The following is a 27,061-nucleotide window of genomic DNA, read 5'->3' as shown; positions in this document are numbered from 1 at the left end:
AGACTCTTTCTTTTCCCCGGAAAGTTGAAGTCAAAATGGACCAGTCCGTACATGATCAAGAAAATCTATAATAGTGGGACGGTTGAGTTGCTAGCTCTGGATGGGATGTTGTTTCAAGCCAATGGATACCGTGTGAAGAAATACTATAGTTCGGACAAGATGATGGAAGAGGAAGTGGCACTAGAAGAACCACCCAAGGAGTAAAGAAGGGGTAAAGTCAAGCTAATGACTATAAAAGAGAGCTTGTTGGGAGACAACTCGGCCATTTTTTTCAATTTTTGTTTAAGTTTTTGAGGTCTTTTTGGTTTAATTTTCGTTTTTGTGTTGATGAAAATTTTCGCAGGTTTTTGGACTTTCGTCAGCGACTGCTGCAGTGTCTGTAGCGGCCGACTGGCCACCTTCTGGAATGATTCAGAAACTTCGCAGGGACCGCTGGTGGACACCCAATGACCACTGCCCAAATGTAATTTCCAGCGCGATTTTTTGATTTTTTTCAAATTTTTGCCCCGTCCAGCCACTACGCGAAAAATTTTCACGGTATATTTTCCTTTAAGTAGTGTATTCACGTCCCTACCAACTCTACAAACTTATTTTACACTTTGTTGTAAATAAATTTGGGGTGATGAAGTGGTGGATTGTGAGTCTAGGTTTTTAGTTTTTAGGGTTTTAGTTAAAGTTTTTGTTTTAAAATCCCAAAGGTGAATCCATGTCATGAACTTAACATGAAGAACTTAGAAACACGCATGCTTAGGGAAAAATTAGACCGAGTTGCCAATGATATAAAGTTCTTTTCATCTTTGATTAAATATGGTTTGACGTCTTGATAAGATGGTTTGATGAAAAGGTGCATAATTAGTGAATTGCTTGTTCGCCTTGAATCATGCTTATACCTTGTGAGATTTGAGGCTAATTTCTTTCTTGTGAGATCTATCAGCATTCATTTATATGTTTCTAGAACTTGCTCCTAGTCTTCCTACATTTACATAGTGTTTAAGTTGATTTAGGAGGATGTTAGGCCATCTTTTCTTAGCTACTTTTATACCCAAAATTTTCGACCCTCTCAATTTTTCCCTTTGGAGCCAACTTTTGAGCCTTTAAGCCTATTCTTTGGAAGCCAAATAAATGGGGACAATTCCTTGGGTTAGTTTAGTTTTTATTATCTTTTCCAAATGAATTGGAGAGATAAGGAGGAAAGTATAAAAAGTAGTGTGCTTAATGTAGAAAAGTGCAAGTTGTTAAATAGTGAAAATCCAAAATGTGTGCTTGATCTTAGAAAGGATGCTTAGAAAAAAAAGAAAAGAAAGAAAAAGAAAAGAAAGAAAAAGAAAAGTTGTGAAAAGAAAAGAGAAAAAATCAAAGGATTGAAAAGTGAGTTGAAGGAAAAAAATAAGTGTTAAAGTGTCTTGGGTTTTAGAAAAGTGGAGTCATTTTAACTCTACTTGGGATATTTTTATTTTGAGTCACTTTTTAGCCAAATATGTCTCACCTACCAAAGAGCCTACATTACAACAAAAAATAAAGACCTTTCAGACTTTTGATGCTTAATCACATCAAATAGATGAGGGATTAGACTTTGAGCAAGCCTGTGGTAAACTTTGCATGATGCATGATTTGAGTGCTTATACACTTTACCTTTATACACTTTGAGAGTGAGAGAAAGAATCACTTCCCATATTTAGAAATTTGCCACATGTGAGTGCATGAATTAAGGGTGTTCCACGAGTTAGTAATAAAAGTGCACTAATAAGCTTTGCTTGATTTGATTGCGTTAATACATGCTTGATCCTTCTATTTCGTACTTTAAGGCAATTACAACGTCTAGTCCTTGTGCATTCCGTGCGTCTATTTTGTGTCTATATTGTTTTGTTCGAGGACAAAAAAAATGTAAGTTTGGGGGAGTTGATACGCTCGGATTTTGCACTGTTTTAAGGCCTTTATTTGGTCCGTTTTTAATGTCAAAATCACAATTCATGTCCATATTTTGCATATTTTCACTATTTTGGTATTTTGGCGTGTTTTGTGAGATTTGTGCATATTTGAGCCTAAAAAGACAGCAAAAAGTCGAAGTTGGAAATATGGAGCCTTCAAGATGCCCAGCGGTCCGCTGCAACATGCACAGCGACCGTTGGGACCCAACAACCGCTGAGCCAGTAGCGATCTGCTCCGTAGAAAATTGTGCTGAAATGAAGAACATGCCCAGCGACCGCTCGAAGAGTTTCCGAAGCTACGGGATTATTCACAGCGACCGCTATCCAAGAGGCAGAGGCAGAGGCTACGGATCAACATGCAGCGACCCCTGGCCAAGGCGTAGCGGCCCGCTGTGAAAATGCGGAGCACGAATTTGACCTACTCTCTCCCCAAGATTTACCAAACTTAGCCACCTTTTACCTTATGTCATGCTGCTTGATTTTTCCTCTATAAATATCCCCTTATACCTCTTTTGGTATCTTCTTTTTTCCTTATAATTCTAGAACATAAAATTGAGAGAGTTCTTCATTGTGCAAGAGGTTGAAGATGGAATCAAGAGAAGATCAAGGCTACAAAGATTAAACCTTTATGTTTTATTGATTTAGTTCTTATGTTCTTTTTTTTTCCCTTCATTTTATGTTTTTAGATTATTCAATTATGTGTAACTAAATTCATAGGATTCTAGGGTTATACAATTTCATTTTCTATTTAATATCCATTTTGTTTTTACTTCGTTTCTTCCCTAAGTTGTGAACAAAGCTTAGTAGAAGGTAGTCAATCTGTGATTGTTTTCCCTGTGTTCGATATCTGACCTTTAGCTATACTATATATACTCTGTATACTTGCAGGTTTTATTAGTGCTAGCAAAAAGTGCATCAGAGTGTTATATTGCTAACTCAATACTTAATTGCTAACTATAATTAAATAATAGTCATTAGATATTTAAATCAAGGGCCTAGATTATCAACCCCGGAATGTCAATACGATCAACAAAAAATGTCAATAAGGGTATTAAGGTTAATTTACAACAAATTAGTTGTAACTAACTTTTGAAAAATATCCCTAAATTTTTAATGCATATAACTATCTCGATTTAAATTATTTTTCCGCATAATTAAAGATAATTTTATAAGGATTCTAACAAGATCCAACATGCATATGTTTCGATGTCAAAATTTGATAAAAGTTACTTAAATATTCATAAATTTCGTACAATGCTTGTCCAATACAATGCTTGTGCAATGTTAATATGAAATTGTATTGACATTGTCATGTCATTGTGTTGATGTATTTCATACACTGTATTGACATTATGTTTATATACCCTAAATTTGATAGTTGCTATTATCTTTTTAACATTAATAAATGAAAAACGAAATTACACATGACAAATTTTAGACCATAAGATTTCTAAAATCCTATGGTCTTTGAAGAGTGTCGCTAAAGACTCAGAGTTCACATGCTAATCAAATAAAGCACATAGAATTCATGCACTTGGTTAGGCAAGACTTAGTAAAGGGAAGTAAGGGTCGAATCCCTCAGGGACAGAGGCAAGTTGAGTTGTGATTCGGACATTGGGAGGTTGGCTGCGGCCATGCTTTCTAGTGGGTTAAGTTTAAACTAAGAAACAAGAATTGATCAACTTACTAAACTGAATTGTTCAATCTAGACTAGACAGGCTCAAACTAAGGAACAACTGGCTTGATCAACTAGACTGAGAACGGAAAGGTAAAAGTAACTTGGGACCACTGACACAAGTAGGTGCACTACTAAAAAGCCGTAAACAACGAAAAGGTGACAGGAACTGCTATTCAAACAGACTACGACCTTGTTCTTCGCTAAATAACTAAATAAAAGCACCTACGACAGATCTAAACAGAACAGCTAGCATGAAAACGGAAATCAGACAAATCGAGCATAGATCCATGTAAATTTGACGTAAAGAAGACAGATCTAAAGTATCTACCATATTCTCATCCAAGTTGACAAACTAAAAACTCAGATCTAACTACGAAAAAAAACATAAATAGGACAAAACTAAAACTAAAGAAAGCAATTAAATCAGAGAACATCAGATCCAAAACAACGTGCATTAAAAATTCCATTTCATAAACGATCTTTAATAAACACAACTCAAACAGAATTCCAAACACAGATTTAATGATCGATTAACATACGGGAAAGTAACTAGAGTAGAAACTAGGAGAAAAACATTAAAAACAACTAAGCTACGGAAAAGATGAACTAAAAACAGAGTAGAAATTGTTTTGACCCCTCGGGGTGTAAGCAAAATACAAACTACGAAGGCTTTTTAGCAGATCCAGGTCCCTCCTTCTTTGACGAGGAAGAAGAGATGAAAGTAGAGGTAGAACGATGACTCCAACTGCTGCTAACTTGCTTGCTCTATGCTACGAAAGGATGATGATGCAGAACTCTTTTCTATGTGCATTCTCTCCACTATTTATAGGATGACATTGGGCCCAAATCCCTAGGGTAAGCTTATCCTGCCTTGACATTAATGCCCTTGAGATAGCATCTTCTTTTTTCTCTCCTATGACTCATCACCTAATGTGGTGAACTCCATTTGATCAACTTGTTGGCTAGGCAGGCTTCACTGCTTGTACGCAATTGATCAACTTATCTTCAATTCTGGCCATTTTTCACTTCTTTTCTGAGTTGATCAAGTTGTTCCTGCACTTTTCCGCTTCTACACTTTATAGCTTCTGCGCACTTAAATTCACCACTTTTTCACACATTATCAACCATGTTAGCGTAATAAACCCCTATAAAGCCATGTTTGTAATGAGCCCTATCAAACTGCTCACACTTAAACAATGTTTGTCCTCAAGTATGAACGAACAACAAGAAAGGGGAAAGTTACATGCATGGGTCCCTGACCGACTCGTAAAAAATTAAAAACGAACTACTAACTCAACCTACTCTCAAGACAGACTGACACACAAACACTTAAACAAATATTTACATCTCCATGGTTGAAACTGGCTCAACTTTTGGCAATATTCCCCACAAGCTTAAGTTTATTCCAAATATTTTGCAGTCTCAAATTCTTCCCTCCCATTTTGTTCAGTCTAATCAGCCCATCAGCTCGTCAAGATAGCCCCTACTCTAGCCAACTGTTGGATTCGCTCGTTCACTCATTTCTCACCAGAGATGTTAGGAGCATTCTTTCATTTATTTTTCCATACCATTGATGCTTGAGTTCCATAGGCATAGACTAGTTCATTGAGGTCTTTCTTAAGGTTGTAACGGGGCTAGGGGTTATGATGTAAACAGGTAAGGATCCGACATCTGCCATATCTATCACTCATCACTCAGGGACAGGAAGCGGTATATGTGAACCCAGAAGTTCTTGCCATCTTACCTACCTTTTTGGGTGTGAGAGCTGAAAGTCTGATTGAATTCCTTCGTGAGTTCGACAAAATTTATAGAATGTAGAAAAGGCTAAAGGGGTCAAGTGAAGAGGATTTTAAGCTAAGGGGCCATTTCCCTCTATTTGAAGGGCGAAGCGGATATTTAGTTTAGAGGATTGGAACCCAACAGCATCAAGAGGTGATCAACTTTCAAAATGGAGTTCCTAAACCAATTCATTCCAACAGCAAAAACAAATGCACTGCGAAGGGAAATCAGAGAGGCTACCCAAGGGTACGGCGAGAGCTTGGGCAAATACTGGCACAGATACCTAGGTCTACTGGATGCATGCCCAAATCACAACCTGGTTGAAGTGGAGGTCTACTCAAAGTTCTACGATGGAATGGATGCAAAGTGCAAGGACCTAGTGAACTCATCAAGCGGGTGAAGTTTCTACAAGCTAAGGCTGAGCAAGGCCAAGATTGTCCTAGAAAAGCTTCTAAACTCAAAGAGGGGGTACGATGATACATCAGTGACCCCACTGCAAGAGAAAGTGAAGAGTACTCCCACAAAAGAAAATGACAATCTACTGAAGAGCCGGATTGACAAGCTAGAGGAAACACTCCAGTTAGTGATCGAGTCAAGCCAACCTCAAGTCCTTCCAATCCAAACCCACTCCCACACTGATCAAGTGAACCTTTACCAGAATAGGGGAGAGTTCTGGAGTTCAGATACATGTTGGATCCCTGGAGGTCAAGCAGAGGTGTATCAATGGGAATACCCACACTGTGGAGAACGGAGCTGGGCAGAAGAATACACACATTTCCCATACCATACTGAACCCTATCCGATCTCTACCTATACACCCTCTTGGCAAAAGGGATATCCACACTACCAACCTTACCCCGAATTTCAAAGCGATGAGTTTAGCCCACCAGCATACCCACCTGACTATTCCAGTCATTACCCTTCATTCCCAAGTCATCCTTATCAGACCTAACCTCCCGAGGCAGGGAATAACTTTCTTACATAGTCGAATGAGGATTGGCAAACTCAAAAGATTCCTTATTCCCAAGACCAAACTTGTCATGATCAACATCAATATCAACCTCAACCTCAACAGAGTTTTGAACCACCCTTGAACGAGAATCGACATGTAGAATCTGCGGCGGTAAAGAGTGAGGGGTTGAACGCATCACATCAGAACATGAGGAGCTGCACTAGGTCAAATGATGAATTGGTGATGGAAATGCAGCGCACCTATGATGAATAGAAATCCGACACGGATGAAATGATCAGGCAGGTAGCTCTACTAACTGATATGATGAAAGTCATCCAAGAGTACATAGCCAAGTCAGAGGAGAGGAGAAAGGTGTAAGAGAAACCGAGGAAAAGGAAACATCTAGTGCTGAGAACAAGTCAGAGCCGTCACTGAAAATTGAGGTGAATTGGAAACTGTTGAGATAGAATCAACTGAGAAAGAGACACTAGCCGAAGATGAGTCTATTACCACACCTCCTGATGATGAAGCACTACAGGAAATTCTAGAGGGGGCAAATGATGAGACTCAAGAGAAAGAAGATGGGGCCATCAAGCATAGTGTGGAAATCGACAACTCCCTATTCTACTTCCAGACAGGAAAAGTGCATGTGCTTGATGAAAAGGTGGAAGACTCTACAACTGCGGGAAAGGAGAAATTGCACCTGCAGAGAGACCACCTCCAGTGATCGACAAGTCTGATAGGTGTTGGTACAAAGACAGTGAACCAGGACTGAAGGAAGAAAGATTGAGAAGAAAAGCTGCAAGATCTATCTACTGGGTGCAGCTACAACCATGGCCGGAACCGCTTGAGGTGAATACACCTCCCGACCCTGGATTACGTCCCAAGGAGAAGGAAAATATTCAGGGGACGTACAAGAACCACAAGAAAAAGTGGCGTACCATGATATGACGAGTCCTTAGAAAAATCGATGGATAGCAAGGAGAAAAGTTAATTCAGGATCTCTAGTCAAAGATTATTCCCATAATGGTTTTCCGACTTTTGAGCTGATCAAGTTGGAAAGAAACTCAAAACCACTTGATCAAGTTGATTGTGAAAGGGGCAACGGGAACCAGAGATTGGATGGAAGCTGCCTAACCATGAATACAGAGGTACAAGGATGATTAACTGGGCAGAAAGTACTACTTCTCAAGTCTCAGTGGACCGCGAAGCAAGTCAAAAGATCAAATGCAGACTTGTAGCTCTAGTGATCCACCACATCATAGGAGCTACAAAGTTTCAGGGAGTATCATGCCTTATAACTTTCTCTTTGTCAATCCATCTGAAAAGAAAAGAAAGAAATAAATCGGTGATATGTGTAGTGGGAGAAATCCCACTATGCACACTCAGCTCGATCAATTAAATAAGTGGTCACTAGACAATTCTCGGAAATTGCTAGGCTCAATACACATGAGTGAGCGATTTACTTGCTCAAGTGAACTTCGAGAATTGCCTACAACCTGGAATAAATGTTTTTATTTTATCTCTTGTTTTTATATTCAGAAAATTTCCAAAACAAAAATATTAATTTTTAGAATACGGAAAAAATATTTTCAAAATTCTTGGACGTACCTCGTAGAGATTTAAATGAAAATAAATCTTGAAGATTTTCTACCAGTGTTTCACAAAACTTTTAAATTTTAGCACAGTTTTAGCAATTAAGTGAAAAAGGAAGTTACTATGCAATTTTTGCCTTTTAACCGGAAGAAAGATAGAAAAGGAAAAAAATAAAAGGGATATTATAAATCCTCGAATTTTGAATTTTGGCGCAGGAAGGCGAACATGCACTGACGTCACGGAGATCGTGTCATCTTCCTCCGTTGATATCTAAATGTACTTCCCCCCTTCTTTGCATATCCCAACCCAAATTAGACCGCCTATTCTCGAAGGAAAGAATAAACATCAAACCCTAATCCTCTCATCCTCAACCTTCTGTAAAGTATCCTTTCAGCAAAAAAAATGGACAAACCCTTCACCTCTGGTCCACCATAGAAACCTTCCACCGGACGATGGGTTCGGTTGATTCCTGCAACTCCGCGACCCGAGGGCACAGTGCCTCTAACAGCACAACCAGTAAGGATTCCGAATGTGGGTACATCGCAGCCACCAGAGGCGTCCGTCGGCAACTTGTACTCCGATATCATCAGGGAGGCGATGGCCAAATTAAAGCGTTTCAGAACCACTGCAGAAGAGACAAACTCGCGTTAAAGTTTGATAGAGGCTGCAACCCAATGGGCCACTAAAACTAGCCCAATGCCGTCATCTTCACTCAGATTCAGCACAGACGATGAAGGAGAGGCGGAGGAAAGCTAGAGGAGGAAGAGAACAAGTCAGACTTTCGAAGAAATTGCGTCTGAAGTGATTAGGGAGATGCGTGAAACCGAAGGGAGGAAGGAGGAAAAATCAGAAGAAAAGCAGGAAGCTGAGGAACCACTGCAAATATCTGCAGAAGAAGCCAATAGGGAACCCAGGAGAATCCCTTTCGAGAGATTCACGACCTCCCAGAGACAGATGACGAGGGCGTAGCTGTGTCTGATGACTGGAGGAAACAAATGGAGGACACGGTGAATTTACTGATAGCAGAGAATGCAGAACATAATATAATGCTGAAGGCCCAAAGGGAGCAAATGACCAAGATGGTCAACCTAGTGGATAGGGTGATCTCATGGATGGACAGGGAGTCTCAATCATCCAACCAACTCTCATCAGCGGTCTCAGCAGCAGGACACAGTGTACTTCAACAGAATGTGCCGGACACCAATCCTGCAGGAACATCGAGGAAAAGGAAGCCAACCACCACCAGCAGCCAACCACCCTCTGCAGATCCTGCCACATCTGCAACAAGGAGGACCAGGCACTCTGGCTCCCACGGGAGCCAGAAAAAGAAATAAGCTAGCCGAACCAAGTAAACTTTATTTTTAGTTCAAATTTTAGCTCTTTCAGATTGATCATGCTATTTCCTCCCTGTGTATATTTGATGGTTGATGAATTTTGTGCTCTTATCCCACTTAGCCCTCTGTTTCGTCTAAATGTGAGAAGTTTATGTGTGATAAACGGTGACCTATGCCTCATGAGATAATTTTTACTCATGTTCCTGCTATAATGTTCGCGTACTCCTATTTGCTTATATGTGTACTTCTCCCACTTAGCCTAGTGTCTGGTCGAAGTGTGAGAAGTTTATCTATTTTCCTTATTGATGTGTATGTATGCTCTGTGTCCTTCCCACACTTAGCCCATTGCATGGTCTAAGTGTGATAAGTTTGTGTAAAAGATATGTTGCGTATTTTGATTTTTTGTCTGACCATCTCACACTTAGGCCACTACCTGGTCTAAGTGAGAGAAGTTTTTTTCTCTGCTTTTGACACCAACCACCCTATTTTCCACTTCATCAAGTCACTTTAGGACAAGCTGTAATGAAGTAGGAAGGGGGAAGCAGTTCGTGTAGTTAGTGTCAAAGTTCTGTGTTGATAGCTAGGAATCTTCTGTTAGTGTTTTGTTTTATGTGTTTGTATATAAGAATTGGTTTAAGAAAATAAAGGCAAGATTCCCTTAGTAAGAGTGATTGAAGAAATGCTGCATGTTGATTTGTGAGTTTCCTTTCTTTAATAAACCAAAATCTGCTTGGAAGATGTGAGGAAGATAGAAGTAGCTTTAATCTAATCCCTTTGTGAATTCCTCTAAAATGTGATTTAGAAGCCAAAGTAGAACACTTTCTAATAAAATGAAAAAAATAGAGAGGTTGTCATTGATGCTTAGGGGGAAATTACATAGGCTAACTAGGACTAGAGGTAATAGGAATAACCAGTTGAGCCAAATTCTTTCGAACCAGATGAACCTGCCTCACTGTAAGGGCATCCCCTAGTTACATCTTTGAGCCTTAACTATGATCACCCCTTCTTTAGAAACTCTAAGCCTTCATGTTATGTGAACAAGGGAATAGGCTAGGGCAACTCACTGTTTGGGGATAGGAAATATATTGTGAAATAAGGGAGTATAAAACAGAGAGTTAGAAAGAAAAGGTAGGAAGCATTGTAACCTGACCCAGAAAAAAATAGAGAAAAAAAAAAGAAAGAAGAAACATAGAAAATGGGCAAGAAGAATATATAACCTGACCTATACAAAAAAAGAGAAACATAATAAAAAAGGGAGAGGGCAGGAAATGATGTAACATGACCCTATGAAAAAGTTAGAAAAATAAGGTCAAAATAGCCAGGGGTAGTTCCTAAGTTTCAGATTGTACATAGGGAGGTCGTTCTAGTTCTGTCCCTAAGTTCACATGTCCTTCACACTTCTACATACATTATGAACTTAGAACCCGTAGGACCCTCACCTTTAAACACTGCAACCTTTGCCCCATTACAACCTTAATAAAGACCTTAAGGTGTTAGCTTCTGTCAACAGAACTCTAGCATCAATGGTATGACAAAATGAATGAGAGAATGGTCCTAACAATTCTGGTGAGGATTGAGTGATCGAGTGAATCTAACAGTTGGAAAGATAGAAGCTATCTTGACAAACGGACAAGCATGATTAGGTAGAAGAGGGGAGGGAAAAGAATCTGAGACTGTAGACGATTGGATTAACCTTAAGCTTGTGGGGATGATTGCCAGACAACATAAACCAGTTTTGTCTTTTCTCTTTACTTGTTAATGTGTTTAATTTATTTATATGTCTTTCCTTTCTAGGTCCTTTACATATGTGTGTTGGTTTACTGTTTCTGAATAAGAACCATGCTTTGAAACATGCCTCTTTTCTTTTTCTTTTCTTTCATACTTGAGGACAAGTATGGTTAATTGTGAGTAGTTTGATGAGGCTCATTTCAACATGTGTTATGTGGTAAACTACATCAAATTCTGTAACTAACAACCAATTTTGAGCCAGGTGTGTGTGAAAAACCGCCATATTCATAAAATGAGCAAATCAGTTGGGCGGACAAAATCAAGAAAAGAAGGCAAAAACTGCGGCGTTAGGTTGATTAAGTTAGGAATTAGATGGAGCCAGTATGAGTTCCGCATTGGAGATAGAGCTGTAGACCCCACCACAAAATGTAAAGGGCAGGAGTGACATTTCAGAGAGGATGGTACCCTAGTGATCAGAGCCCTACGCCTCTCTATATAAAGGAAGCCCAACACAAGAAGAAGAGAGTCCCAGCCGTAGGTAGAAGGAGGGGTCTCAAACACTCTTAGTTAGAATATCTTTAGGAATTCAGCTCTCTTCTATGGCTGAAATCGGAGATGTTTTACTTTATTTTCTTGATTCATGTTGCACACACACACTTGGTCCTAGTTTAGTTCAGTTTAGCTGGTTGTTTGGTGGTAGTTTTCTGCACTGTTATCTTTCTGTTCTGTATTCCACTCCGTGAAGGGGTGATGTAACAATTTACTACTTTCCTGGTAGTTTTTCAGTTTACTTTTGTTGTTATCGACATTCTGATGTTTTTGATATAGTCAATTTAAAGCTATGTTTTCGTTTCCAGCTGATTTGTTCTGTTTCAGGCATGATGTTTCAGATTTGTTTTCGGTTTCCTTTTCATGTTGCACATCTTAGCTCAAAAATGTCTTGTTTCGTCTGATTTGGACAGATCTAGTGTTTTGTGTTTGAGAGTTCTTAGGATGTTTAGATCTAGTAGTTTATGTTTCATTTCTGCATGATTATGAGTTAGTTTCCGGTTTACGTAATCGAAGCTTAGATCTTAGGAGTAGTGATAAGTCGTATTCTAGGCCTTGGTTACTGGTCAGTATAATGTGCATAACTGGAATATATTCTGCAAAACAGTTGCTAAAGTGTGCAGGATGAGTGTTCTAGCCAGTAGGCAAAGCTTCGGATACTTCAGGTGAAAAGAGCGTCAGAAAGATTACATACTGACCAGGATGCATGCAAAAAAATATGGGTCGAGATGGAGAAGAAGGATAGCTGGGGCTGGTCAACCAAAATTAAGGGCAAAGAAGTCATTTCGCAATGAGGTTTTACCCTAAAATCAAGGGCAAGCCTCCCTATTTGGAGAGATAAGAATCATCATCATCCACTCTTAGGTAGAAATCTCTCGGGAGTTCAGTTCTTCAGTCCAGTCCAGAGTCTCATTCCTCGCCATAGCCATGATCACCTGAGTTCCAGAAACCTCCGGAGTTCCAGACGTTCTCTTTCCAGTCAGCACGATTGTAGTTAGCATTTCCATCGCCCGGAGTGGCAAAAACAATCTTTATTTGCTTTCTAGTTAATCTTGTTTGATTTCTCTACGTTGGATTTTTTGCATTTCCAGTATTTTTCTTATTTTGAAGTCTTGGTTGTGATCCAAACGTTTTCTAAATGCTATGAAGTTGTTTCGTTTCGGTTGTATCATTGTTCTTTCTTCTTTCTGCCTAATTAGCGTAGATCTAGCATTTTTGGTTGTCTCTAGTGTTAAATCGCATATTTCAGTTTAGTAGTTAATTTCTCTAAGTTAGCTGGATGTTTACTGTTTGACCGCGTTTGAAGATTGTTACATGCGAAGCTCAGTTTACGTAATTCTTACCACCTTGCATGTTGGCCGTAGGCGAAGTTTCATTTTCAGTGTTTGAGTTAGAGTTGGAATTTTGGTAGTAGATCTGTGTTCTGAAGCTGTTAATCTGTGTTTTCATGGCGTTGAATCTGGTTGTACCCTACAGATCTGTCAGCCCAGTCACCATAACTACCACTTATTCTCTGACCTTCAGTTTAGTCTTTTATAGAAACCCAGTACTTTTCACATTTTTTTTCGTGTCGACCACCTTCACCCGTCCTAGTCAGTAGAGTACCATCTTAATTTCCCGTCTAGGTAGAAACTCAACCCAAGCGTGGTAGCTAACCAAATCTTCCAGAATATCACCACAATCACTCCAAATCTTCACCATATCTGTGGGATTCAACCCCTACCTTCACTATACTACCCAGTAGAAGAGAGTTGAGGAATTATTGATACCAGGTTCAGGATTAGCTGAGGCTTGTTTTATCCTGATCAGTAGGATACACCTGGGCTTGAACGACACCTGACGCAAACCTGCTCTTTCAAATGGCGCCGTTGCCGGGGATGAATGGCGTTATTAACTGTTATTGTGAGTGATACTTTGGTGTATATACTGTGCATAATTTTTCTCTTTTCCTTTCGTTTCAGTTTATGAGCAGCAGCTCGGCTCCTGACCATCAGGGACCGAAGATACTCCAGCGAGGGACTATACTCGTGACCACTCGTTCTGGCATGTCAATAACTTTGTCTGACTTAGGTTCGAGTAGTGACGAGGAGCAATACACCTTAGAAGGACCAATACCGGAAGAGATACCAAGGATAGAGGGAAACCCGAGAAGGATGGCCGCTCAAGGAGAAGAAGATCCTGAGATCGGGACGCTGAACGCACATACCGAGGGAGAACCACCTCAAGCCATAGTTGTGACCCCAGGGCAAACTGCCTGTGATGTGAAGCCTCACGTGATCGCAATTCTGCCTACATACTGCGGGAAGAGTTACGAAGGGCCGTATGAGTTCCTTCATGAGTTTTGTAAAATTTGTAGGGCACAGAGAAGGCCAGCAGGAGCGGCTGAGGATGATTATAGACTGAAGGCCTTGCCGTTCGTACTGAAAGGGGAGGCTAACACCTAGTTCATGCGTCTGCCCCCCGACTCCATTGAGAGTTGGGCTGATTTCAAGTCAGTATTCCTAGGTGAGTTTTTCCCGTCATCCAAGACAAGCGCGCTGAAAAGGGAAATAAATAGTGTGAAGCAAGGGTACGATGAACCTTTGAGTGATTATTGGGCGAGGTATATGGGCCTTTTAGTTGCATGTCCCAATCATCGCATGGCGGACATTGAGAGACATCATACCTTCTATGAGGGCCGTTTAGTTGTGTGTCATGCAAAGAGTTTGGTCTTGAACTTTGAGAAGTGTCATTTTATGGTCACCGAGGGGATTGTTCTAGGACACGTGGTCTCAGAGAGAGGAATCCAGGTGGATCGAGCCAAGGTGGACGTTATATTTAAATTGCCATTTCCTACTGATCAGAAAGGGATAAGGGGCTTTCTGGGGCACGCCGAATTTTATCGAAGATTTATCAAGGATTTCTCTAAGATCGCCCAACCCCTTACCCGACTTCTTCAGAATGAAGTGGAGTTCGTTTTTGATGAGCAATGCAAGGCTGCTTTCAACCTTCTCAAGGAAAAGCTGATATCCGCACCTATCATACGGGCTCCTGACTGGGACTATCCTTTCGAAGTAATGTGTGACGCCAGCGACTATGCAGTGGGAACCGTACTGGGTCAGAAGATCGATGGGAAGGGGTACGTAATTTTTTATGCATCTAAGACTCTGAATCAAGCCCAGCGGAATTACGATACCACTGAAAAGGAGATGCTGGCAGTGGTGTATTCTTTCGAGAAGTTCCAGCCATACTTGTTGGGATCCAAGGTCATCGTATATACTGACCATGCAGCGATTAAGTATCTGATTGCCAAGAAAGAATCCAAACCCCGTTTGATCCGATGGGTACTCTTGTTACAAGAATTCGATTGGGAAGTGGAAGATAAGAAAGGAGTCGAGAACAAGGTGGCGGACCATTTGAGTAGAATAGTGCAAGATGGAAATAGCGAAGTGGTGCACGACAAGTTTCCAGAGGAGCATTTATGTGAGGCTATTTTTGAGGTCAGGAAAATTGACTGGGAAGAAGTGATGAAGCTTACTGGCCAGTACGATACAGAAATAGGGAAAGAAAAGGTAGGGCAAGAACCATGGTATGCAGACCTAGCCAACTACCTAGTGACTAGAGAGCTTCCAGAAGTACCGAGCATTACCAAGGCCCAAAGAATGAAGATCAAGAGTGAAGCAAAATACTACTTTTGGGACGACCCCTATCTGTGGAGAGTGGGATCCGATCAAGTGATAAGGAGGTGCATTCCTGACTGGGAGCAGCGGGATGTCTTGATCCATTGCCATTCGTTAGCGTGTGGAGGACATTCAAGAAGACGACAAGGAAGATTCTGGATAGTGGTTTTTATTGGCCAACCCTCAACAAGGATGCATACAAATTCTGCAGAAGCTGTGAACGTTATCAACTGACTGGAGGAATATCTGCCCGGGATGAAATGCCGCAGGTACCCATCATCGTTTGTGAGTTGTTCGACATATGGGGAATGGATTTCATGGGGCCTTTTCCTTCATCCTATGGCAATCTGTATATCCTAGTCGCGGTGGATTACGTTTCCAAATGGATAGAAGCAAAGGCCACGAGCACGTGTGAAGCAAAGGAGGTGGCCAAGTTCTTAAAGAGTCAGATCTTCAGCCGGTTCAGAGTTCCGAGGGAGATCATATCTGATCAAGGTACACACTTTTGTAACCGTACAATTGAAGCTGTAATGAAAAAGTACGGTGTGCACCATAGACTTTCGAGACCCTATCATCCGCAAGCTAATGGTCAAGCGGAGATTTCTAACCGAGAGATAAAGAAGATTCTGGAGAACACTGTAAATCCTTCTAGGAAGGATTGGAGTGTGAGGTTAGAGGATGCTCTATGGGCCTATCGTACAGCCTACAAGACCCCCATAGGAATGTCCCCGTACCGGATCGTTTTTGGGAAGATGTGCCATTTACCGGTTAGAATTGAGCACTGAGCATACTGGGCAGTACAACAAGTGAATATGGATGCTACAGCTTGTGAAGAGGAAAGGAAGCTGCAGCTGCAGGAGTTAGAGGAACTCAGATTGGAGTCATTTGATTCAGCCATGTGGTACAAAGAGCGAACCAAATTGTGGCACGACAGGAATCTGAGGACCAAGAATCTTCATGTTGGGCAGAAAGTACTACTCTTTCAGTCGAGGTTGAAGCTCATGCCTGGAAAACTCAAGTCGAAATGGACAGGGCCTTATGTCATCATCGCACTCCGTTCTAATGGAGCAGTGGAGATTTCAGGGAGTCTTCCTAACTCTGAACCCTTTATTGTGAATGGGCATAGGCTGAAGGTATTTAGGGCCAATAGTGATGTGGCTGTAGTGGATGAAATCCCACTGCAACCACATACTCAGGTTTCATACTGACCGGTAGGATGGGGATTGGAATTCCACTGAGCTAGTTCCTTTTAGCGTAATGTGCATATGCTGGCAAAGTAGAATTCCAATTTTCCTAAGGAATATGTAAATATGGTACATATGTGGTAGTTAATTAATTTGAACCTTTGCATGCTAGTTAGTTTTAAGAAAAACCAAAAATATTTTTCAGACCTCAAATATTAATTGGGAGTACGTATTGACCATCAGAATATCATTTTGGTGAAACTCCTATTTTATTTAAGTGTCCTTTTTACTTTATTTCTAATCTAGGAAAATATAGGGGGAAATCATTAAGGGACGAATTTGAATTTGTGGACTTTTTGCAGCTTTTGCAGGGTGGATGAGAAGGCCACGAAGCAGGGCGTAATGACCGATGAAGAATTTCAGGCTATTTTAGATGATGTCAATCGGATGGAAGATGACAATGCCGCGGTGGCTGAGGGGCTAGACCTGGCATCACGAGCAGTAGGAGAGAGTGAAGAAGCCGAAGAAGGAAACCGCTCGGAAAGCCAAGCTAGGGAAGAAGAGATTATGCCGGAATCACCCCAGCCAGAAGCAGAGAGGGGTGATACATCTATTGAAGAACAGGAAACGAAAGCAAAAGAAACAGAAGCAAGACCAGAAGTACCCAACCCAGTGGCACCTCCGGTGACAAAACCGAAGGCCGTCAAGAGGAAGTTGGTGTTGAAGGGCGAACCTAAGGCTAGTCGGCCAAAGCCGCAAAGGGTATCTCAACGATGCTTAGGAAAGTGGGCAGCTAGTAGGGCGAAGCCGAACACGGAGGCAGATCCCGTGGAGATCTTGAGTGAAGAGGAGAGGACCACTCCCACAAAACCTGGGGAGGAGTCTTTACCTGTTACTGACCTAGAGGATACTGCAATGGAAACCGAAGCGGTCTCTCCAACACTGAGTGGCCAAGGTGAAGAGGCTGACGGGATGGCTGAGGGTCTGGACCTCGCATTCAGATCAGTAGGCCACAAGGAGACCGGCCCTACTACCCAGGATCCACTTTCGACAAGCTGAGAAGGAACCCGAAGAAGAGAAAGACAAGGATGACGGAGAGGAAGTTAGAGAAGTGTCATTTTATGGTCACCGAGGGGATTGTTCTAGGACACGTGGTCTCAGAGAGAGGAATCCAGGTGGATCGAGCCAAGGTGGACGTTATATTTAAATTGCCATTTCCTACTGATCAGAAAGGGATAAGGGGCTTTCTGGGGCACGCCGAATTTTATCGAAGATTTATCAAGGATTTCTCTAAGATCGCCCAACCCCTTACCCGACTTCTTCAGAATGAAGTGGAGTTCGTTTTTGATGAGCAATGCAAGGCTGCTTTCAACCTTCTCAAGGAAAAGCTGATATCCGCACCTATCATACGGGCTCCTGACTGGGACTATCCTTTCGAAGTAATGTGTGACGCCAGCGACTATGCAGTGGGAACCGTACTGGGTCAGAAGATCGATGGGAAGGGGTACATAATTTTTTATGCATCTAAGACTCTGAATCAAGCCCAGCGGAATTACGATACCACTGAAAAGGAGATGCTGGCAGTGGTGTATTCTTTCGAGAAGTTCCAGCCATACTTGTTGGGATCCAAGGTCATCGTATATACTGACCATGCAGCGATTAAGTATCTGATTGCCAAGAAAGAATCCAAACCCCGTTTGATCCGATGGGTACTCTTGTTACAAGAATTCGATTGGGAAGTGGAAGATAAGAAAGGAGTCGAGAACAAGGTGGCGGACCATTTGAGTAGAATAGTGCAAGATGGAAATAGCGAAGTGGTGCACGACAAGTTTCCAGAGGAGCATTTATGTGAGGCTATTTTTGAGGTCAGGAAAATTGACTGGGAAGAAGTGATGAAGCTTACTGGCCAGTACGATACAGAAATAGGGAAAGAAAAGGTAGGGCAAGAACCATGGTATGCAGACCTAGCCAACTACCTAGTGACTAGAGAGCTTCCAGAAGTACCGAGCATTACCAAGGCCCAAAGAATGAAGATCAAGAGTGAAGCAAAATACTACTTTTGGGACGACCCCTATCTGTGGAGAGTGGGATCCGATCAAGTGATAAGGAGGTGCATTCCTGACTGGGAGCAGCGGGATGTCTTGATCCATTGCCATTCGTTAGCGTGTGGAGGACATTCAAGAAGACGACAAGGAAGATTCTGGATAGTGGTTTTTATTGGCCAACCCTCAACAAGGATGCATACGAATTCTGCAGAAGCTGTGAACGTTATCAACTGACTGGAGGAATATCTGCCCGGGATGAAATGCCGCAGGTACCCATCATCGTTTGTGAGTTGTTCGACATATGGGGAATGGATTTCATGGGGCCTTTTCCTTCATCCTATGGCAATCTGTATATCCTAGTCGCGGTGGATTACGTTTCCAAATGGATAGAAGCAAAGGCCACGAGCACGTGTGAAGCAAAGGAGGTGGCCAAGTTCTTAAAGAGTCAGATCTTCAGCCGGTTCAGAGTTCCGAGGGAGATCATATCTGATCAAGGTACACACTTTTGTAACCGTACAATTGAAGCTGTAATGAAAAAGTACGGTGTGCACCATAGACTTTCGAGACCCTATCATCCACATATCGAGGGAGAACCACCTTTCTGCCTACATACTGCGGGAAGAGTTACGAAGGGCCGTATGAGTTCCTTCATGAGTTTTATAAAATTTGTAGGGCACAGAGAAGGCCAGCAGGAGCGACTGAGGATGATTATAGACTGAAGGCCTTGCCGTTCGTACTGAAAGGGGAGGCTAACACCTGGTTCATGCGCCTGCCCCCCGACTCCATTGAGAGTTGGGTTGATTTCAAGTCAGTATTCCTAGGTGAGTTTTTCTCGTCATCCAAGACAAGCGCGCTGAAAAGGGAAATAGCTAGTGTGAAGCAAGGGTACGATGAATCTTTGAGCGATTATTGGGCGAGGTATATGGGCCTTTTAGATGCATGTCCCAATCATCGCATGGCGGACATTGAGAGACATCATACCTTCTATGAGGGGATGAACATAACAACCAAGGACCTGGCCAATTCGTCGTCGGGAGGAAGCTTCACGCAACTACGGGTTAGCGAAGCGAAGAGGGTCCTAAGGAAACTACTGAGTGCGAAGAAGGAGTATGACCATTCAAGGGATGGATACAACCGAGAAAGGGTTGCAAGTGCCTCGTCTACTGACCAGGAGCAGAAGCTTGAACAGAAGATGGATTTGAAGATGGATGAATTGAAGAAGTCACTCCTGAGCCCAATCGAGAAGAATACACCGCTGACTTCCCCAGTTGGAAACTACAAGGGTGCAGAACAGGGAAACTGTCACGACCGCCCATACTAGGGTTGCTACAAACGCGGCGATCGTGATACAACATGTAAAGGGTAGATTTCTATTGAAAACTTAATTAACTTAAAGGATAAAGAAAAATCTTCTTTTTGTTTTAAAGAAACTTAAAATTATAACTTTGCTATTAAATAAAACAACATATGATAAACATTTTTAAAAGAAGCAGCGGAGAAAAATAGTTATTTAAGACCCAATCAACTTCTAAGAAAAACATGTAGTCTAACTCACGTGAAAGACATCATTTTCAGACAATAATGTAAATAGACGTTTAAAACCTAACGTGACCAAAACATGCTCATCATAGTACGAAAAGATTTAAGTATTGAAACATGATTCAAAAACCTAGCAGCGGAAATAAGGTTCAAAGGGAGAGTCAAGGATCACGCCTATGTGTGAAGACACGACGCATCCTAAGGCTAGCTCAACATCCTCCGCAACATCCTGCTCAACCTGCACATAAGAAAATAATATGCAGGGCTGAGTACTTGATGTACTCAATGGGCTCATGCCGAAAACATTTTAATAAGTTATGTCATCCATACCAGTGATCTCGAGTTTTAAATATCACGAGAACACAAAAATCCAAGTCTGGCCAGACAATTTATCTCCTCATTTTCCACATCAATCAATCAATCACATCCTCTTACCGTAGTGCGACGAAAGTGTGGCCACACTATTCGCCCATGAGACCGGCCGACTAGCAAGGACGGCTCACGATCCCCTCTGTGTACACAGCCTGATAGGGTTTGCGGCCCTACTCAGACCCGAATTCGTTTATCATAGCCATATAGCCTAATGGAGCGAACTCACAAACTAGGCATCAAACACAATCTCAACATAGCCCTATAGCCTAACGGAGCAAGCTCAAACGAACTAGGCATCAGGCAAAATCTCAACATCAAAACAATCACGGCATGACATAACACTTTAAACCACCCTTATAACACCACATCATATTTTCGGAAAAATAAAGAGGTTTGAAAAGAAAGCCCACCTCGATCGCTTAGCAAATTCACAACCCAACTTATACCAACTCTCGATCCTCAAGTTCAAGAATACACAACACCCTTGTCAATGACAACACAAGTCAGTCTTCCACAACAACATTTTACTATGCATGTCCTATCGTTTTCTCTCTCATCGTTTTTCTCAAATTCCCCAACCCAATGTTCGTCACAAAGATGGAAAAACACACCATAATATATTTCAACGTATCTCACGTGATCACATCATTAAACACGTTCCTTGGACATACATGCATCATATAATACTTTTAAACTTGAAAATAAGTGTCATTTTATCAAGGCATAAAACTGGCAGAACTGCGCGACCGTTTTGTAAAAATCACTATAAATTCACCAGACCTCATATGAAGCTAAATTTTGGTCACAATACACAGGACACATTCAAGTTCATCTATGAAAATATTTACACCTAAATCACGTCATTTAGTCAGTCATATCACATATTAAACTCTCTGGTCGGAACATACAATTTCTGACAGCACTGCGCAGTTTATTTGAAAAATTTACCATAAATTCATCCGATGCCCAAAAAGGCTGAAAATTTAACACGACTCAGAAGACACTTCAAATTTTCATCTAGTTCAAGAATCACATCAATCGGAGGTAATTTGGTCAGTCAAACAGAAAACGAAATTCATTAAAAATTTGCGCAGTCAACTTCAAAAATTTATTAAAAATTCATTTTTCGATAAAAAGGGCTGAAATTTACACGAGACACAGGTAACACCTTGAAGTTTACTCAGTAAAATTTTCATATCAAAATTCGGCCGTTTGATAGATCAATTACTCATCAGAAGCTACTGGTCGAACATCACAGATAACAGATACACAATTTCTAAATTAGGGTTTCCTTCTCAATCATCCAAACACCAATTCTCATGCTTATAACACACAATCATGCTTGATTAGACTCTCTTAATCATGTTTGCACATAAACTTACATCATTCACCAAAGATTCCAATCAAACTTCACACAATTCAATTGAAACGCATATTTATCAAGGTTTTCAAGCAAACTCACTTTCCCTCCCCGATTAAACTTGCGATCTACGATTCCTACACCCACTACATGCATGTAGGATTAAAGAACATGGTTCAAATGAAAAGAATGAGGAAAAGTGAAGCCATTATACTTTCTTTGACAAAACGAATCGGTAGAACCAAGAAACGAGGTGATTCGTCGGAGATTCTTGAAAATAAACTTCAATGGATGCAAGAAACAATGGTGGAAGAAGTTTTTTTGGAGAGAATGTGGAGAGGGAGGAGGGAGGCACGAAAATTGAGGGAGAATGGGGGCTAGGGTTTAGTTTAGGTGTTTTTATAGGATTAGGGTTAGGTTTAAAATCAATTAATTAATTAATTGTGGGGGAAAATACAATTAAATAAATCCCATAATTAAAAGAATAAAATAAGCATGTGGGAAGGGGAGGAAATTTTTGAAAATTCCATGTAGGAATAGCAAGGAATTTATTTGGTATTTACTTGGAGAGAATATATTCACAACTTAGGAAATAAAAGTGAATATTTCATAAACAAGGGAACAAAATAAATTAAATCTCCAAGTATGAAAATAATGGTGGGGGCCGAAAATTTCCATAAGGAATTTGCACAAGGAAATTATTTAAATCCCCAATTAAAAGAATAGGATTTAAATTAGGCAATTTATTTATAGGAAAAAGGCTCCCATAAAATAGGCAACAATTAATTAAACTCCCACAAGGAAAATATTGCATAGGGGGCGTGTGATATGGGAGAAAAGTAGGAGAAAAAAATATTCACATCCCCAATTAATTAGACATAGGAATTTATTTGAATAAAAAGGGATTCCACAAATTAGGAAACAAATAAAATATCATCCAAAATTTAGTGGAGGGGCCGAAAATTGCTAACCAAGGAATGTCCCAACTCTCTATTTATTTTAGGTGAAGAAATAAATTATAACATGATTTAATTGGATTAAATTCAAAGGAAGAGAGTCAATAAAGTACCAATTAAATCAAATGAAAATAATTCTTTCTCCTATAGGAGATTTTCGAAAACTCCCAAGGAAAATAAAAATGGAGTTCGAATTCCATGTAGTACCATTTAGGGTCATTTGGTTTGGATTTAATTTGGATAAGTATCCCAAGACAATTAATTAAATCCAAGAAATGAAATACTATTTCAATAATTAGGAAGGGCCGAAAATTCCAATGAATTGGTTCGAAAAAAATAAATGCATGATCCTATTAATTATTTCCCCACATTGAAAAATATAAAACATCAAGCTCATCATTCCACATTAACCACGAAAATTTATTTCACGCAAAACACTTAATCACATAGAAACGAAAGTTTCATAATTCCAAGAATCCAAAATTCGAATAACATATAAGAAGAGTCACAAAATTTGGGATGTTACATCACGCAAAACACTTAATCACATAGAAACGAAAGTTTCATAATTCCAAGAATCCAAAATTCGAATAACATATAAGAAGAGTCACAAAAATTTGGGATGTAACAGAAACCAAGAACCGAGCTATGATCAGCCAATCGACTCGGTCAGTATGGAGCAGGCTAATGCTCCATACTGGGAATTGGATCCAGGGGAGACAACGGGACGCACCATGGAGGGATCACCCAAATTTTCGATGGGGAGATGGGAACCAAAATCAAAACCAAGGTCAAGGTCAAAACCAATATAACCCCCACTTGAACCAAAACCCCAACCGTGGGCCAGCAAACCCGGACCACCAGTTCAACTGGTCAGGAAGGAACCAAAAGTCCCCAAACCAAAACCCACAACACCAAAACCGAAACCTTGTCTACATTTCACCCCACCAGAGAAACTTCCAAAATTACCAAAATCAGCTGAATCAAGCACCCCAACAACATCAGAACCAAAATCATTTCCAAAACCAGAACCAGAACCAGAACCAATATCACCAAGACCAGTATAACTCTCCTGCCCAGTATAACCAGTACCCACCTAACCAGAACCAGCAAAACTTCCAAAATTTCCAGCCCAACCAAAGATCCCAGTATAACCAGCACCAAGGTCCAAATCAGTCACAATATTCCAACAGGACCAGACGATCCATGGAGGACATGATGGGAGAATTGCTCGCGTCGCAGCAAGGTATAAAGGGCGAGTTGCAATCCCACAACGAAGTAGTGCAGGGGATGCAAAATGCCCAGAAGGAACATAAAGCTAACATGGATATGATGAATAGGCAGTTGGCCCAGCTGGCCAGTTTGGTGGGTGATTTGAAATGAAATGCAGGGAAACTCCCGTCTACAGTTCAAATACCCAAAAAGGCGAATGTGAGTAAGGTTACATTGAGGTCAGGAACTACTTATGATGGACCTCGACCGAAACAACCAAGTGGAGAGCCGAGTGGAACGAAGATAGGGGGCGACACCATCTCAGTGGAAGAGCTTAATAGATCCATACCTCGGATGCAGGACCCATTTTTCTTGGGGGAGACGCCATGTGGATGAGGTGAACCCGAGAACGTACTGGTCAGGAAGGAACCCCATCAAGAGGTAGAATCCAGAACGGAGGCTCAGTTCCAGAACTTGCCCAAGGAAGATTCCAAGGAGGTTGTTGAGGGACCGGTAGAGGAGAGAAAGGGGGAGAAACCATTCCCTTTCCGCTTTGTTACAAAAAGAAAGAAGGAGAACCCGGTGGATTACTTGTTAATTTTTGGGAAATTGGATGTCACCATACCATTCCTCCAAGCCGTGAAGCTACCCCCTCTTGGGAAATTCATTAAGGAGTTCATAGCCGGGAAAGCCCAGGAGGATGGGAAGATCATGGTGGAAGGGATAGCGTCGGCGATTGTGCAGGAAAAACTACCACCCAAGAGAGCCGACCCAGGTATGTTCACTCTACCCATAACTGTAGGAGATGTAAAAGTCGAGCATGCAGTGTGTGACCTGGGGGCATCTATAAATGTTATGCCATTGTCAATCTATAACCGATTGAAGGGAGTTAGATTGTCAAGTACTAGGGTGTTGATCCAACTGGCTGATACGTCATGCATAAGTCCTGAGGGTGTTTTAGAGAATGTGTTGGTTAGAGTGCATGATTTTACCTACCCTGATGACTTTTATGTGATTAAAATGAGTGAGTCCGAGGCTAGGGAATCTAGTGGCATATTGTTAGGGAGACCATTTTTTAGAACGGCCAAGACAATAGTAGACATGGCTGAGGGGACAATTTGCATTGATTTCATTGGGGAGAAATTTACTTTTGATATCAATGAGGCCATGAAGAAGCCTATTGATTCTGAAAACTTATGCTATGTTGATGAGATTGACCCCTTAGTCCAAGATTTTCTTGAGACCGAACTATTGCAGGAGAAACTTCAAGCTTTAGATGTGTATGAGCAGGCTGACGTAGAAGCTGCTGCATGATGCGATCTGATCAGTAGCCAAGGGTTAACTGATGAAGAAATAGAAGGAGCGATCAAGGAATTTTGCCAGAAATCAGAATTCATTGGAGCCGCAGGGGCTCAGCTACCAGCTAGTATAGAGAAACACCCAGGGGGAGAATTAGAAAAAGAAGGAGAAGCTGAAAGAAACCCTCTACCCGAAGACACACTTCCACCCCAAGTCGAGCTGAAGAAACTGCCATCGAATCTGAAGTATGCTTTCCAGTGATCATCAGCTACAGCCTTACAAAGGAACAAGAGGCGAGGCTACTGACTGTGCTGAGCAAGAACAAGAAAGCGATTGGATGGAGTCTTACAAATTTGGTGGGGATAAGCCCCGACGTCTGCATGCACCATATTAGGCTGGAGGAAGGAGCAAAAGCGCATCGAGATACTCAAAGGAAGGTAAACCCTAACATGCGAGAAGAAATATTGAAGGAAATCTTGAAATTGTTGTCGCTAGGGATTATTTATTCAGTGCCAGACAGTGAGTGGGTCAGCCCGATCCACATGGTTCCAAAGAAGTCGGGAATCCAAGTCGTTCAAAATGAGAGGAATGAGCTGATTCCAACAAGGCTAGTCACGGGTTGGCGAATGTGCATCGATTACCGAAAGCTGAACAATGCAACGAGGAAGACCATTTCCCTTTGCCTTTCATAGACCAAATGTTGGAGAGACTAGCTGGTAAGAAGTACTTTTGCTTTTTGGATGGATACAGCGGATATTTTCAAATTTACGTGGATCCTTAGGACCAGGACAAGACTACATTCACTTGCCCATTCAGAACCTATGCATACAGACGCATGCCTTTCGGCCTATGCAACGCTCCAGGTACGTTTCAAAGATGTATGATGAGCATATTCTCCTATCTAATTGAGGACTGTATAGAGATATTTATGGATGACTTTACAGTCTACGGAGATTCTTTCGACTCATGCCTTCATCACTTAGACATAGTTCTCGAAAGCTGTCAAGCAAAGAGTTTGGTTTTGAACTTTGAGAAGTGTCATTTTATGGTCACCAAGGGGATTGTTCTAGGACACGTGGTCTCAGAGAGAGGAATCCAGGTGGATCGAGCCAAGGTGGACGTTATATCTAAATTGCCGTTTCCTACTGATCAGAAGGGGATAAGGGGCTTTCTGGGGCACGCGGGATTTTATCGAAGATTTATCAAGGATTTCTCCAAGATCGCCCAACCCCTTACCCGACTTCTTCAGAATGAAGTGGAGTTCGTTTTTGATGAGCAATGCAAGGCTGCTTTCAACCTTCTCAAGGAAAAGCTGAAATCCGCACCTATCATACGGGCTCCTGACTGGGACTATCCTGTCGAAGTAATGTGTGACGCCAACGACTATGCAGTGGGAGCCGTACTAGGTCAGAAGATCGATGGGAAGAGGTACGTAATTTTTTATGCATCTAAGACTCTGAATCAAGCCCAGCGGAATTACGATACCACTGAAAATGAGGTTTTGGCGGACATTGAGAGACATCATACCTTCTATGAGGGGATGAACATAACAACCAAGGACCTGGCCAATTCGTCGTCGGGAGGAAGCTTCACGCAACTACGGGTCAGCGAAGCGAAGAGGGTCTGAAAGTGGCTTCCTTTTATAGGGAGGCTTACCCTTGATTTTTAGGGTAAGACCTTGCGGTGAAATGACTTCTTTGCCCTTAATTTGTGATTGAGCAGTCCCAGCTATCCTCCTTCTCCATCTCGAGCCATTTTTGCATGTATACTGGTCAGTACGTAATCGTCCTGACGCCCTTTTCACTTGAAGTGTCTGAAACTCTGCCTACTGGCTAGAACGCTTACCCTGCACGCTTAAGCAACTAGTTTTGCAGATATAATTCAATTATGC

General features: G+C 41.4%; 1 pseudogene; it reads left to right on the top strand.

Annotated features, from left to right (window-relative positions):
• The window catches only part of LOC121746715, a 44,383-nt pseudogene that overhangs the window by 684 nt on the left and 16,638 nt on the right, over positions 1-27,061 (top strand).

The sequence above is a fragment of the Salvia splendens genome, chromosome 1 (genome assembly GCF_004379255.2).
Source record: "Salvia splendens isolate huo1 chromosome 1, SspV2, whole genome shotgun sequence".
NCBI lineage: Eukaryota > Viridiplantae > Streptophyta > Magnoliopsida > Lamiales > Lamiaceae > Salvia > Salvia splendens.
This window is presented reverse-complemented; position numbering and strand designations above follow the sequence as displayed.